General features: G+C 38.6%; 1 protein-coding gene across 1 annotated transcript in view; it reads right to left on the reverse strand.

Moving 5' to 3' along the window:
- The window catches only part of nalf1b (NALCN channel auxiliary factor 1b), a 237,135-nt gene that overhangs the window by 122,433 nt on the left and 101,902 nt on the right, over window positions 1–12,800 (reverse strand). The window lies entirely within an intron of this gene.

Genomic DNA, 12,800 nt, shown 5'->3' on the forward strand with positions numbered 1-12,800 from the left:
GTATCACACACTCTCTAACCAAAAGCCTTAAGGAATCTGCCTTGTTAGTTTATAATACTCTAACATGCAATAGTTGGTAAGAGTTTCTGTGTAAATCTGTGGTGTTTCCTGAGAGCTCTGCACACAACGATGTTCATGAGAAAAGAAGTGATGATCACAAGCCACATGGCATTAATGTGAGCTCTGACGGTGCTGGAATGTGTGCTGAGACGGAATGAAATTGAAATGACAGCAGAGGTTCAGATGTGACTTTTAGCTCAAGGCCTTCATTGTCCTCCGGCAAATGCCTCCACTGGAAAATATTATTTTGTGTTTTTGTGTGTAAATTGATGCACATACGTCAGGGGCAGGATGGACGGATAGATATTTGGGCAGCCAAAAAACAAAAAAAAAACACTCATATATCTATCATTTACATGAGGATAGGCAAGCATATGGATGGAAGAATGGATGGACAAACATATGGATGGGAGAATAGACAAACAACGAATGGATGGTTGGATGGATATTTAGGCAGCCACAAAGCATTTATATATCTATCCTTTATGAAAGAATAGGCAAACATGTGGATGAACAGATATATAGATGGAAGGATGGATGGATGAATTAATGGATGGATATTTAGGCAGCCACAAAGCATTTATATATCCATCCTTTATGAAAGAATAGGCAAACATATGGATGGACAGATATATAGATGGAAGGATGGATGGATGAATTAATGAATGGATATTTGGACAGCCAACATATCATTTATATGGTTATCCTTTATGGAAGGATGGGCGAACATATGGATGGAAACATGGATGGACAAACACACAGATGAAAGAATGAGCAAACATACTGTGCAGATGATAGATGGATGGATGGATGGATGGATGAATATTAGTGCAGCCAAAAACATGTAAATGTATATGCTTTATGGAAGGATGGGCAAACATATGGATGGAAGGATGGATGGGGGAAAGACAAACATATAGACACATATGGATGGATGGATGGATATTTGGGCAGCCAAAAAACATTTATTTGTCTATTATATATGGAAGGATGGACAAACATATGGATGGAAGGAGGGATGGACAAGCATGGAAGGGAAAATGGACAAACATTGGATGGGGGAAATGGACAAACATAACAATGGATGGACAGACAAGTGGATGGGATTTGGGTAGACAAAAAAAAAACAATGGATAGATAGATAGATAGATAGATAGATAGATAGATAGATAGATAGATAGATAGATAGATAGATAGATAGATAGATAGATAGATAGATAGATAGATAGATAGATAGATAGATAGATAGATAGATAGATAGATAGATTTAAATGTCCATTCTTTATTGAAAAAGGTGGATGGAATGATGGATGGGCAAACGGGTAGATGTACGGACTGATGGGCAAATGGATGGATGGATGCACTGATAGACAAATAGATGGACAGAGGAATGGACGGTTGTTCAGACAAAAATATATTTAAAAGTCCATTCTTTATGGACGTATGGATAAACAGATGGATGGATTGGAAAACATACGCATGGATTGACAGATGGGCAAATGGATGGATGAATGGATGGATGGATGAACGCATGCATGGACAGAATATATGCATGGAGAGTTTGGCAGACAAATAAAAAAAAAAAACAGATTTGCATGTCGGATGAAACAAACGTATGAAGCAAGGCTAAATGGATGGGTAGCTGATGAATGTATGAATGGATGGATGGATTAATTAGTTACTAAACAGATTAAATGACTGTCCTATAAGCAAAATGGAGGATAGTTATGTTTTATCTGCATTTTACCGCATGTCACTGAACCTACAGTATACCAGACTTATTTTTGGGACACATTCTTAAGTTAAGAATTAAGCTTCTACTATGTTTCATGGTCCAACTCCTTGCTTCAAAGGTGTTTGAGTATATGCATCTTCACACATTACATTATACCATGTAACACTTTATCTATAGCATAAGCAGTGATCACTGTTTCTATTACATCACACCTACAGTATCTGCTTGTGTATGTGTGTTTTAAGAATCAATAAACATGCAGATTTCCCACTTGAGTGCTTGTGAGAATATGTGTGTGCATACAGAAGATTGAGAGGTGGAGTGTGTGTGTGTGTGTGCGCACTACCTTCATCGTAACTCATTCATGCTTTCTTAGTGACTGACACATTGGGGCTGCCTGTGGTTGCTAAGCAGTGTTTCTCCCTCTGGTTCCACCTCAGCAGCCGCCTCTCTCTCTCTCTCTCTCTTTCTCTCCTCACACACAGACCCCAACATGCCGCAAATCACCCAATAAATGTCTGCTTGACCCAATAAACGTCTATCATCTGTCCCTCACATAAAAAAAAATGACATTTCCCAAGCTGAGATTCAGTGAGACGCAATGGAGCTTTGTGCCCTTCACAGAGGTCAGGAAGTCCTGGTGCAGTGGACGAAGGATTCGACAGAATCACATGACGCAATCACATGACACATAGCATCTTCTGACTCATTATAGTGTGGCAAGAGAGCTTCTGGGATTACAATGAATAAGATGATTGAAAATAGTAGTGCAATTGGAAAATATCTGGAAAAAGAAAGGCTTTTTGAAAGCACATGATGCTGAGTAAAGCATGACAATCATAAGGGATATATATATATATATATATATATATATATATATATATATATATATATATATATATATATATATATATATATATATATATATATATATATATATATATATATTTTTTTTTTTTTTTTTTTTTTTTTTAATGATGTTTAACCCTTATAAGCTATATTTATTTTCAATAGTCTACAGAACAAACCACTGTTTTAAAATAACCTGCCTAATTAGCCTAACCTGGCTAGTTAACACAATTAACCTAGTTAAGCCTTTAATACATCACTCAAAGCTGTATAGAAGTGTCTAAAAAAATATATAGTCAAATATTATTTACTGAGGAGAGGCAGTGGCGCAGTAGGTAGTGCTGTCGCCTCGGCGCAGTTGGCGTTTCTGTGTGGAGTTTGCATGTTCTCCCTGCCTTCGTGTGGGTTTCCTCCGGGTGCTCCGGTTTCCCCCACAGTACAAAGACATGTGGTACAGGTGAATTGGGTAGGCTAAATTGTCCGTAGTGTATGAGTGTGTGTGAATGTGTGTGTGGACGTTTCCCAGAGACGGGTTGCAGCTGGAAGGGCATCCGCTGCGTAAAAACTTGCTGGATAAGTTGGCGGTTCATTTCGCTGTGGCGACCCTGGATTAATAAAGGGATTAAGCCGACAAGAAAATGAATGAATATTATTTACTGTCATCATGACAAAGATGATGATTACTAAAAAAGAATTTAATTAGGACATAAATATTTTTACATAACTATCATTTGAAAGCAGTTTTACAAAAGGTGCACATTATTACTAAAATTAAACAACATAAATATAACATTAAATAGTATAAGTAGCAAACAATCTAAATAATAGTAAATAGTAAGTAAATAATCTAAATAATAGTGAATAGTATAAGTAGCAAACAATCTAAATAATATATGTAACCCACTGGTCCTACTGCAACCAACCTGCTCTGAGCTGGGATTCAACCTACGGTTCTTTGTATGGAAGTGGGTTGCTCTAACAAGGAGGCTAAAGACCATGGCCTGTAGTGTCTGTCGCTAGAGCACTTTTTGAGGTCAAAGGAGTGAGGTTTACCTGCATAGCACTTCATTAGCTAGCTTACATTCCATTCACCCCCCCTAAACATCACTCACATCCCGGACGAGCCCCCACACGTAACCCACCAGTCATATTGCACCCAACCCGCTCTGAGCTTGGATAGAACTGGTGATTCTTTGTATGGGAGTTAGTTGTTCTAACAAGGAGGCTAAAGACCATGGCCTCTAGCGTCTGTTGCTAGAGCATCTTTTGAGGAAAGAGAAAGGAGGTTTACCTGCAAATCACTTCGCTAGCTGGCCTCTGTTACACTCACCACTCTAAACGTCACTCCCATTCCACTTAAGCCCCCATGTGCAATCCACTGGTCCTACAACACCCAACCCGCTCTGAGCTGCGATCAAACCAGCGATTCTTTGTATGCAAGTTGGTTGCTTTAACAAGAAGGCTAAAGACCATGACCTTTAGCGTCTGTCGCTAGAGGACCTCTTGAGGTCAAAGGAGTGAGGTTTACCTGCATAGCACTTCACTAGCTAGCCTACATTGCACTCACCCCCCTTAACATCACTCCCATCCCGGACAAGCCCCCACACGTAACCCACCAGTCCTATTGCACCCAACCCGCTCTTAGCTTGGATCAAACTGGTGATTCTTTGTATGGGAGTTGGTTGCTCTAACAAGGAGGCTTTAGACCATGGCTTCTAGAGTTTGTCGCTAGAGCATCTTTTGAGGAAAGAGAAAGGAGGTTTACCTGCAAATCACTTCGCTAGCTGGCCTCTGTTACACTCACCACTCTAAACGTCACTCCCATTCCTAATAAGCCCCCATGTGCAATCCACTGGTCCTAAAACACCCAACCCGCTCTGAGCTGCGATCGAACCAGCGATTCTTTGTATGCAAGTTGGTTGCTTTAACAAGGCTAAAGACCATGGCTTCTAGCATTTGTCGCTAGAGCATCTTTTGAGGTCAGAAGAGTGAGGTTTGCCTGCATAGCAGTTTGCTAGTTGGCCTCCGTTACACTCACCCCCTAATCCTAACTCCCATCCCAGACAAGCCCCTACGTGTAACCCACTGGTCCTACTGCACCCAACCCCTCTCTGGGCTTGGATCAAACCAGCAATTCTTTGTATGGGAGTTGGTTGCTCTAATGATCTAGCCTCTAGCGTCTGTCGCTAGAACTTCCTTTGAGGTCAAAGGAGTGAGGTTTACCTGCATAGCACTTTGCTAGTTGGGCTCCGTTACACTCACCCCCCTAAACCTCACATCCATCCTGGACAAGCCCCCACATGGAACCATGCGGTCCTACTGTTACCAACCTGCTCTGAGCCGGGATCAAACCGGCAATTCTTTGTATGGGTGTTGGTTGCTCTTACAAGGAGGCTAAAGACCATGGCTGTTGCTAGAGGACCTTTTGAGGTCAGAGGAGTGAGGTTTATCTGCATAGCACTTCGCAAGCTGGCCTTGGTTACATAAACAACAAAAATATGTATAAAAAAAAATAAATAAATAAAAAAAAAAATTCACTGAAAAAAATACTAAAAATATAATAAAACATAAAAACTACATTCGCACTAAATTAACATTAAATAGACTCTTACCTCAATGTGTTTTCTCAAATTTGACGAAGAATTCTTAAAAGCACTTCTTTTCGTGGTTCGTGGTAAGCAAAGTAGACACTGCATCCTGTAAGGTGGATGGATGGTCATCAGTATTGGCACTGCCTGATGTGCCGATTTTGGCGTCATCATTTGCTGCAGCCATGTCGCTAATTAAACACCTGGTATTAGGTAAGCTGCTAATTCACAATCAGGTGATTTAGCTCATAAATAGCATACAGTACCTTCAGCACCCTGCAGTTGGCGATATCGCCTCATTCTTCCAAGAAATTAGCTGTGGTAGATAAAGATACAGACTTGTCGCGTACAATGTAACGAGTAACAATAAGCGCCCGTTCAAATGTAGTGGAGTAAAGAGTACATATATTCAATTGAAAAATGTAGTGAAGTAGAGAGTAAAAGTTGCTTATATTTTTAATACGCAGTACAAGTACAAAGTAGCTTAAAATACCTAAGTAAAGTAACAAAGTCCATTTACTTAAGCTCTTTACACCGCTGGTTTTAATCATGTAATAATTAGTTATTTGTTTACATAGAGATGACATATTTAATATATACACACACACACACACACACACACACACACACACAGACACACACACACACAACTGTAATTCCTTGACTTTTACTAAATGTGTGTAATTTTTAATTTAACATTGTGATTTTATTAAAAGAATAAAGCTTATTTGTACCTAGAGCTACAATAACAGTGAAAATTACTGCACGCCTTTCAGTTTATGCTACTTTTTTCCATGAATTTAAATATAACAAGTGCCTCTGTTGCCTAGCAACTTCATGCTAATAAAAACATAACTTTATAATAAAACATAAAAACTAGTGGAAGTTCAATACAAAAAAAAAAAATAGATCAACTAAAAACAAAAAAATGGTCAGAGTAAAATTACTGAAACAGAATTTCTTTATATTTTCATGAAATAGTAACACTTTCATCAAAGCAATCAGACACTAGAAACTGTGCTATACTGCGAGTAGAGTCGCAGGCTTGTGGTATGCCTGACACCCTTTATTAAAGCAATCTAATAATACAACTTTTATCCGTCCCTCCTATTTTTCTCTCAGCGTGTGCAGTAAAACACTCATGAAAGGTGTTTTACAGTAACTGAGTGGGAAGACAGAGGAGTGCTCAGGTGGGAAGAGATAAATTAGCGCCATGGCCACCGACTATAAAAAGATCTTGAGTCATGATGTGTGAGGAACCTGCTTTAGCTAATTACAACAGTCATGAAGACCCCTGTGCCATTGTTTCTAGGCCTTTAACAGTGCAGCTGAACACTGTAGTGTTATTATTAATCAGCAATGCGAGAGCATACAAACTACTGGCTGAAAAATGCTGCATTTGCATATCAAGCATTAGGAACGTGACAGACTATATGGTGCTAAAACATATCCCAAAATGAAAATTGACTCACTAATTATACACCCTCAAGTGGTTCCAACATTGAGGATATATATAAACCATTCGAAACACCAACTACAGAGCAACACCCAAGCATTACTGCAAAAATTCATGCATCACTCATATTTGCTTCAATTTTTATTGAGCCCATTAAATGTACATTATACTGCATATAGATAGTCATTTGTTAACGGCTAAGTAATGGGGGAAAAAGCAGCACGTCGCATCTTTTCATACAGTCTGCCTTCTGCATTGCCACAGCACTTCAGAGCTATTCTATACCAGGCACACATACAACAGCTTTGCATTGTTGAAAAGCCAAACAGTATTAGCTCAGTACACCACTCACCCAGGAGGAGGCAGACAAACTATGGTAACAATACCAGCTCGTGCACAGTGGTGAGCAATCAAAAACAAGAGCGCCAGACTCACCTGTGGCCTGTGTTATGGCATGTGCAATTGTGTGCCAGTATGTGAGCAACTGGTCTGCAGTGCTACTAAAATCTGTCATGAAAAGACTAACGTTTTTAACTTATCTTTCACATGGTTACAAAATGACTCCAAATTCACAGCCAATCAGAAGACTGCAAGCAAACAGCATCGAGTATATCATATAAATGCTAAGCAGTTTTAACATTATTACAGATACATAGCTGATCAGTGGCTGTGATTCAGGTTTTAACCAGAGGTGTAAAGAGTACCTGAAAGCCATACTTGAGTAAAAGTACACATACCTTACTGTAAAAATTACTCCATTACAAGTCACCAATTCCAATAAGACTAAAGTATTAAAGTATCCATTTTTAAAAGAACTTAAGTATTTTACTTATACTGAATGTAAGCTCAAACACCAAGAAAATTTTTTATTTCCTAACACCTCGAAGTTTCAAAAATGGCAGCACAAAATAGATGAAATAAATAGAACAAAAAGTGTCAGTCAAACTCAAAATGTTCAAAAAAAGACAAACAATTTTCAAAAAAAAAAAAAAAAAAAAAGATGTAGTAAAACTTATTAAAAAAAAAAATTTTCGCACTTTCATGTGATTTACCTCACAATCTCAAAAGGGGGCAATGTTTTTATTTTGAGTAGTTTTTCAATTGTTTAAGATTTTATTTTCCCTGTATTAAAATTAAACAAAGAGGAGCAGTGTTATTTTTCAACTTAGTAAACTACATATAAATTCATTGAAAAATACATCACGAACTCACAGCTAAATGCACCTGATGCAAAATGTAGAATTTCAGAGATTCATTTATGTTGCACAAAAAATTAAGCTAAAGCATAGTCATGTTTTGTCGCAGTAGTTTTTTCCATATCCGTAACTATTAAATTCACTAAATTCGCATTGAATTAACATTAAATACACTCTTACCTCAATGTGTTTTCTCAAATTTGATGATGAATTCTTAAAAGCACTTCTTTTCGTGGTTCGTGGCAAGCAAAGTAGTCACTGCGTCCTGTAAGGCACTGCTTGATGTGCCGATTTCGGCTTCATCATTTGGTGCAGCCATGTGGCTAATTTAACACCTGGTTTTAGGCAAGCTGCTAATTCACGTTCACGTGATTTAGCTCATAAATTGCATACAGTACCTTCAGCACCCTGCAGATGGCAATATCGCCTCATCCGCCCAAGAAATTAGCCGTGGTAGATAAAGATGCTGACTTGTCGCGCACAATCACAATTTAACGAGTAACAATAAGCGCCCGTTCAAATGTAGTTGAGTAAAGAGTACATATATTCAATTAAAAATGTAGTCAAGTAGTGAGTAAAAGTTGCTTATATTTTTAATACTCAGTACAAGTACAAAGTAGCCAAAAATACTTAAGTAAAGTAACGAAGTACATTTACTTAAGTACTTTACACCGCTGGTTTTAATCATGTAATAATTAGTTATTTGTTTACATAGAGATGACATATTTAATATTTATGTTTTCTTTAACACTAGAACTACAGGTGTTCATTTTTACCATTTTTCATTTTTCAATTTAATAACTTTGTTGAAGAAAACCCCCCACACACACAACTAATATTCCTTTTCTTATTCTAAATGTGTGTATTTTTCAGTTTAACATTGTGATTTTATTAAAAGAATAAAGCTTATTTGTACTTAGAACTACCATAACAGTGAAAATTACTGCATGCCTTTCAGTTTATGCTACTTTTCCCCATGAATTTAAATATAACATGTGCCTCTGTTGCCTAGCAACTTCATGCTAATAAAAAAATAACTTTACTTTAGATGTGTATTTCAAAAAAGCCTTCTCTCCTGCTAGAAAAAGTGAAAATGAGAGTGAGACGCTAACATTTGAGTGTGGTCCAAAATAATAATAATAATAATAATAATAATAATAATAATAATAATAATAATAATAATAATAATTGTAATACATTTTATTTATAGTGCGCTTTTCTCAGACCCAAAGTGCTAACAGGTATACAAGGCAAATTCACTCATTCATTCATTTTCTTTTCGGCTTAGTTCCTTTATTAATCTGGGGTTGCCACAGCGGAATGAACCGCCAACTAATCCAGCAAGTTTTTATGCAGCGGATGCCCTTCCACAACCCATCTCTGGGAAATATCCACACACACTCATTCACACTCATGCACTACGGACAGTTTGGCTTACCAAATTCATCTGTACTGCATGTCTTTGGACTGTGGGGGAAACCGGAGCAGCCGGAGAAAACCCACGCGAACGCAGGGAGAACGGCCCTAGAACGGCCCCAGAACATGCAAACTTCACACAGAAACGCCAACTGACCCAGCCGAGGCTTGAACCAGCGACCTTCTTGCCGTGAGGCGACAGCACTACCTACTGTGCCACTGCATCGCCAAGCAGAACAATTAAAAACAGTCAAAAAAAAGTCCACAATAAAACAATAAAATATGAACGATTAAATACAATTGGATGAAAAAATTAGCAAAAATAACCAATCTAAGTTAAAAGCAATGGTAAAAGGAGAAGTTTCTTAAAACATTCCAGAGAAACAGTCTTCCTGATGCTGATGGGTAGGCCATTCCATAACTTAGTGGCACTGTACGAAAAAAGCACGACCACCCTAGACCACTATGGCCTAACTATACATTTATAGGCTGTGTTATCAAAAAATATTATATTTTTAGTTTGATGACTTAATTAAATATGATGACAGACATTCAAAGTTTAATTTTAATATCTCAATAGAAGCTCTGAATGTAAATATGACATGACGATATGATGTCTTATATGAGAATGATCAGAATGACCTACTTCCAGTGTTGAATTATTTCCCTGAATAAGGGTAAATTATCCATTGTCACTGTCCCTAAAGTTCAGGCCAATAACATTCAAACTCAAATCAGGACACTTTTATCACTGAAGTCCACGATTATTACCTAACATCATGACATTGCAGCAGGATAAACATATAGCAAGTGATAGCATCAAAAAAAAAAATGTTTCAACTACATAAAGTGGAGGATCTGTGATTGGTCAGATTTGTAATGGTGTCATCTATGGGTGGAGCCAAGATCTGTGGAAGCAGAGCAAGTCCAGAGGATTTATGAAGTGTTAATTCCGACAGAGAAGTTTCAGATACTTTTGTTTTATATTTACCTGATTATTAATTGTAGAACGATCTTGCCTCTTTCTCCCTTGAATGAGTTTGAGTGTGAGCTTTTTTTTACTGTATCGCACGCATTTCCAGCGTAAACACAAAACACTGGTGCAGAAACTCAACACAATGGATCTTTAATCCCACCAGCTACTAGCATTCCACAAGTCTCAAACCAAGCAAGCCAGTGGCGACAGTGGCGAGGAATAAAATCTTCACCAATTTATGAAAAGTAAAAGGAAAACTAACCCTGAGAGAAACCAGGCTCACTTTGGCACAACCATTTTTCCTCTGGCCAATCGTCTTGTGCAGAGCTGCAGTCTAGGCTCTGGAGGCTGGAGAACGCTGGACGTTCATCATGGTGAAGCTGCAGGTGTGAGTAGGTCACATCCAGGTGTTCAGGCTGGCCCACGGTATCAATGCGGAGACTTTTGTTACTGGGGTCTTTCAAGAACCAGTCTTTTTCATATACTAAATGTATATGTGTATACCTGCAGTTTGTGTAGCCATTGTTCATAACACATCAGTCTTTAGTTTTTGTTTTTTTTTTAGGCTTAAACCAACAACCAACTGAACAAAGATTGTTAAATAACAAGGTTGCATCACCCCTGGCTTCAATACTGCACATTGTCTTATACAATCAGAGGGATGTTAACACCTTCAGGCCTTGTTGGCTTTGTTTAGGTTGTGAATATGTGTTGCAAGCTGCACGGGAGGCACATTTGGGTCACATGCTGAACACCTGCTTCACGCTTTCACAGCTGCTTTCATCTGTGTTTGTTCCTTATCAGTGCGAGAGAAAGAGAGAAAGAGAGAAAGATTTAGACTTGTGGAATAGGCAAAAAAAAAAAAAGTAATTAATGAAAGAGGTCAAAGAGCTACTGGGACTGTGTTTATCTGTATGACTTCTAATTAATTTGCACACCCAGTCCTCTGGACATAGCTTGTGTGTGTGTGTGTGTTTTGATTTCTCCCAGAGCTTTTCTTGCAGTCGTCCTCTACTCAGAAGCGTTTTCTATTTTGTTCGCTCATGTTCCACGCCTCGCAAGAGCTTTATTACTTTATTACAATTAAACTGCACCATAAAACACAAAGAAGACCACAGAGAGTGCTTCATCGGAGTGTGTGTGTGTATGTGTATGAGTCAATAGAAAATGTGCCTCATAGACTGTAGCTACAGTTGTGCTTTTCGAAATGTCTCTCATGTGTAGCATTGGAAAATTTGCTTCATGCTGGAGAATCATTTCATTCTGCTGTAATCGGGGCTGTCTCTGATATGTGGCATCATAAAAAGTGATTCATTCTATTAAAGAGGTACATCCTAGGGCAGCACAGTGGCTTAGTGGTTAGCACTGTCACCTCAAAGCAAGAAGGTCGCTGGTTCGAGTCTTAACTGGGCCAGTAGACACTCCGGTTTCCCCCACAGTCCAAAGACATGCGCTATAGGTAAATAGACTGATTTCACGCGGCCGCCATTTTTAAAAGCAAAATCGAGGCTGCGGTGGGAAGAAACCCGGAAGTATCATTGGGAGTTACATAGGAATGTTGTGTAACTAGCTATATAGCTTATCAGCGAAGACAAAGTGACACAAATTTATAATTTCTCCTCCTTCCGGGTGATCCGAAGGTCCGTTCTGAATGAATGGTGAATGTAATAAGGGATATTAGAGCTCATTTTCAGCTAAGTTATGGGAAATGGCACTAGTTATCTAACGTTTTCTTTCCCAAACACACGTTTTAGATGCCATTTATCAACCTCGAGTTAATAAACTGATTCTTTCACTTTATTGGACTTGTCACGATACTGAATTAAAAGAAAAAACGGCAATTTCGCGCTAACATTTAAGGCGATGTTGATGGCTTTCTTAAAACAGCACTGATTTGCCACTGTGTTCACGTGTTCAACAGAAATGATTGTGATTGGTTGAGAAGGTCATCAGTTCACCCACTGCTTTATACTGAGCATAAATACAGACAGACGAGCGATCTGCTTGAAGACTCGACTGATCTTGACGGCTGCTTCGCGCTCCAGTCCGTGTATCTGTGTTTGCACTGGGTGAAGAGCGGTAACCTGAGTTCAAACCAAACACAGATACACGGAGACTGAAGCGCGAAGCCATGAAGATCAGTCGAGTCATCCGCGCTTAGCAGCGCTTCCATATTAGCGGGAAATAGCCGGGTTTAAAACTTCAGTACGGGGACAACACTATTACAGACAACACATAGGGTGTGCTGCAGAGGACTGCAGTGTTATTACTCACCGGGTTATATAGACTGAAGCAGGAAAGCGTCCTCACGGTGTTTAACTAGTGCCATGAACTGAAGCTCAGGAGGACACTTAAGCGCATCACTGAGATTGTGATCTTGTTTGATGCTAAATTGCTTTTAATTGTTTAAAATAAACTTACTGAATGATATTGAAGCAATGTTTACACCATTTCTGCATTTTGAAATCTCGGCAACAGCTGGAGGTTTGAAGTACACAGCATTTTACTGGAATGTTTACAGTGC

This window comes from Danio rerio, chromosome 9 (assembly GCF_049306965.1).
Source record: "Danio rerio strain Tuebingen ecotype United States chromosome 9, GRCz12tu, whole genome shotgun sequence".
Classification (NCBI taxonomy): Eukaryota; Metazoa; Chordata; class Actinopteri; order Cypriniformes; family Danionidae; genus Danio; species Danio rerio.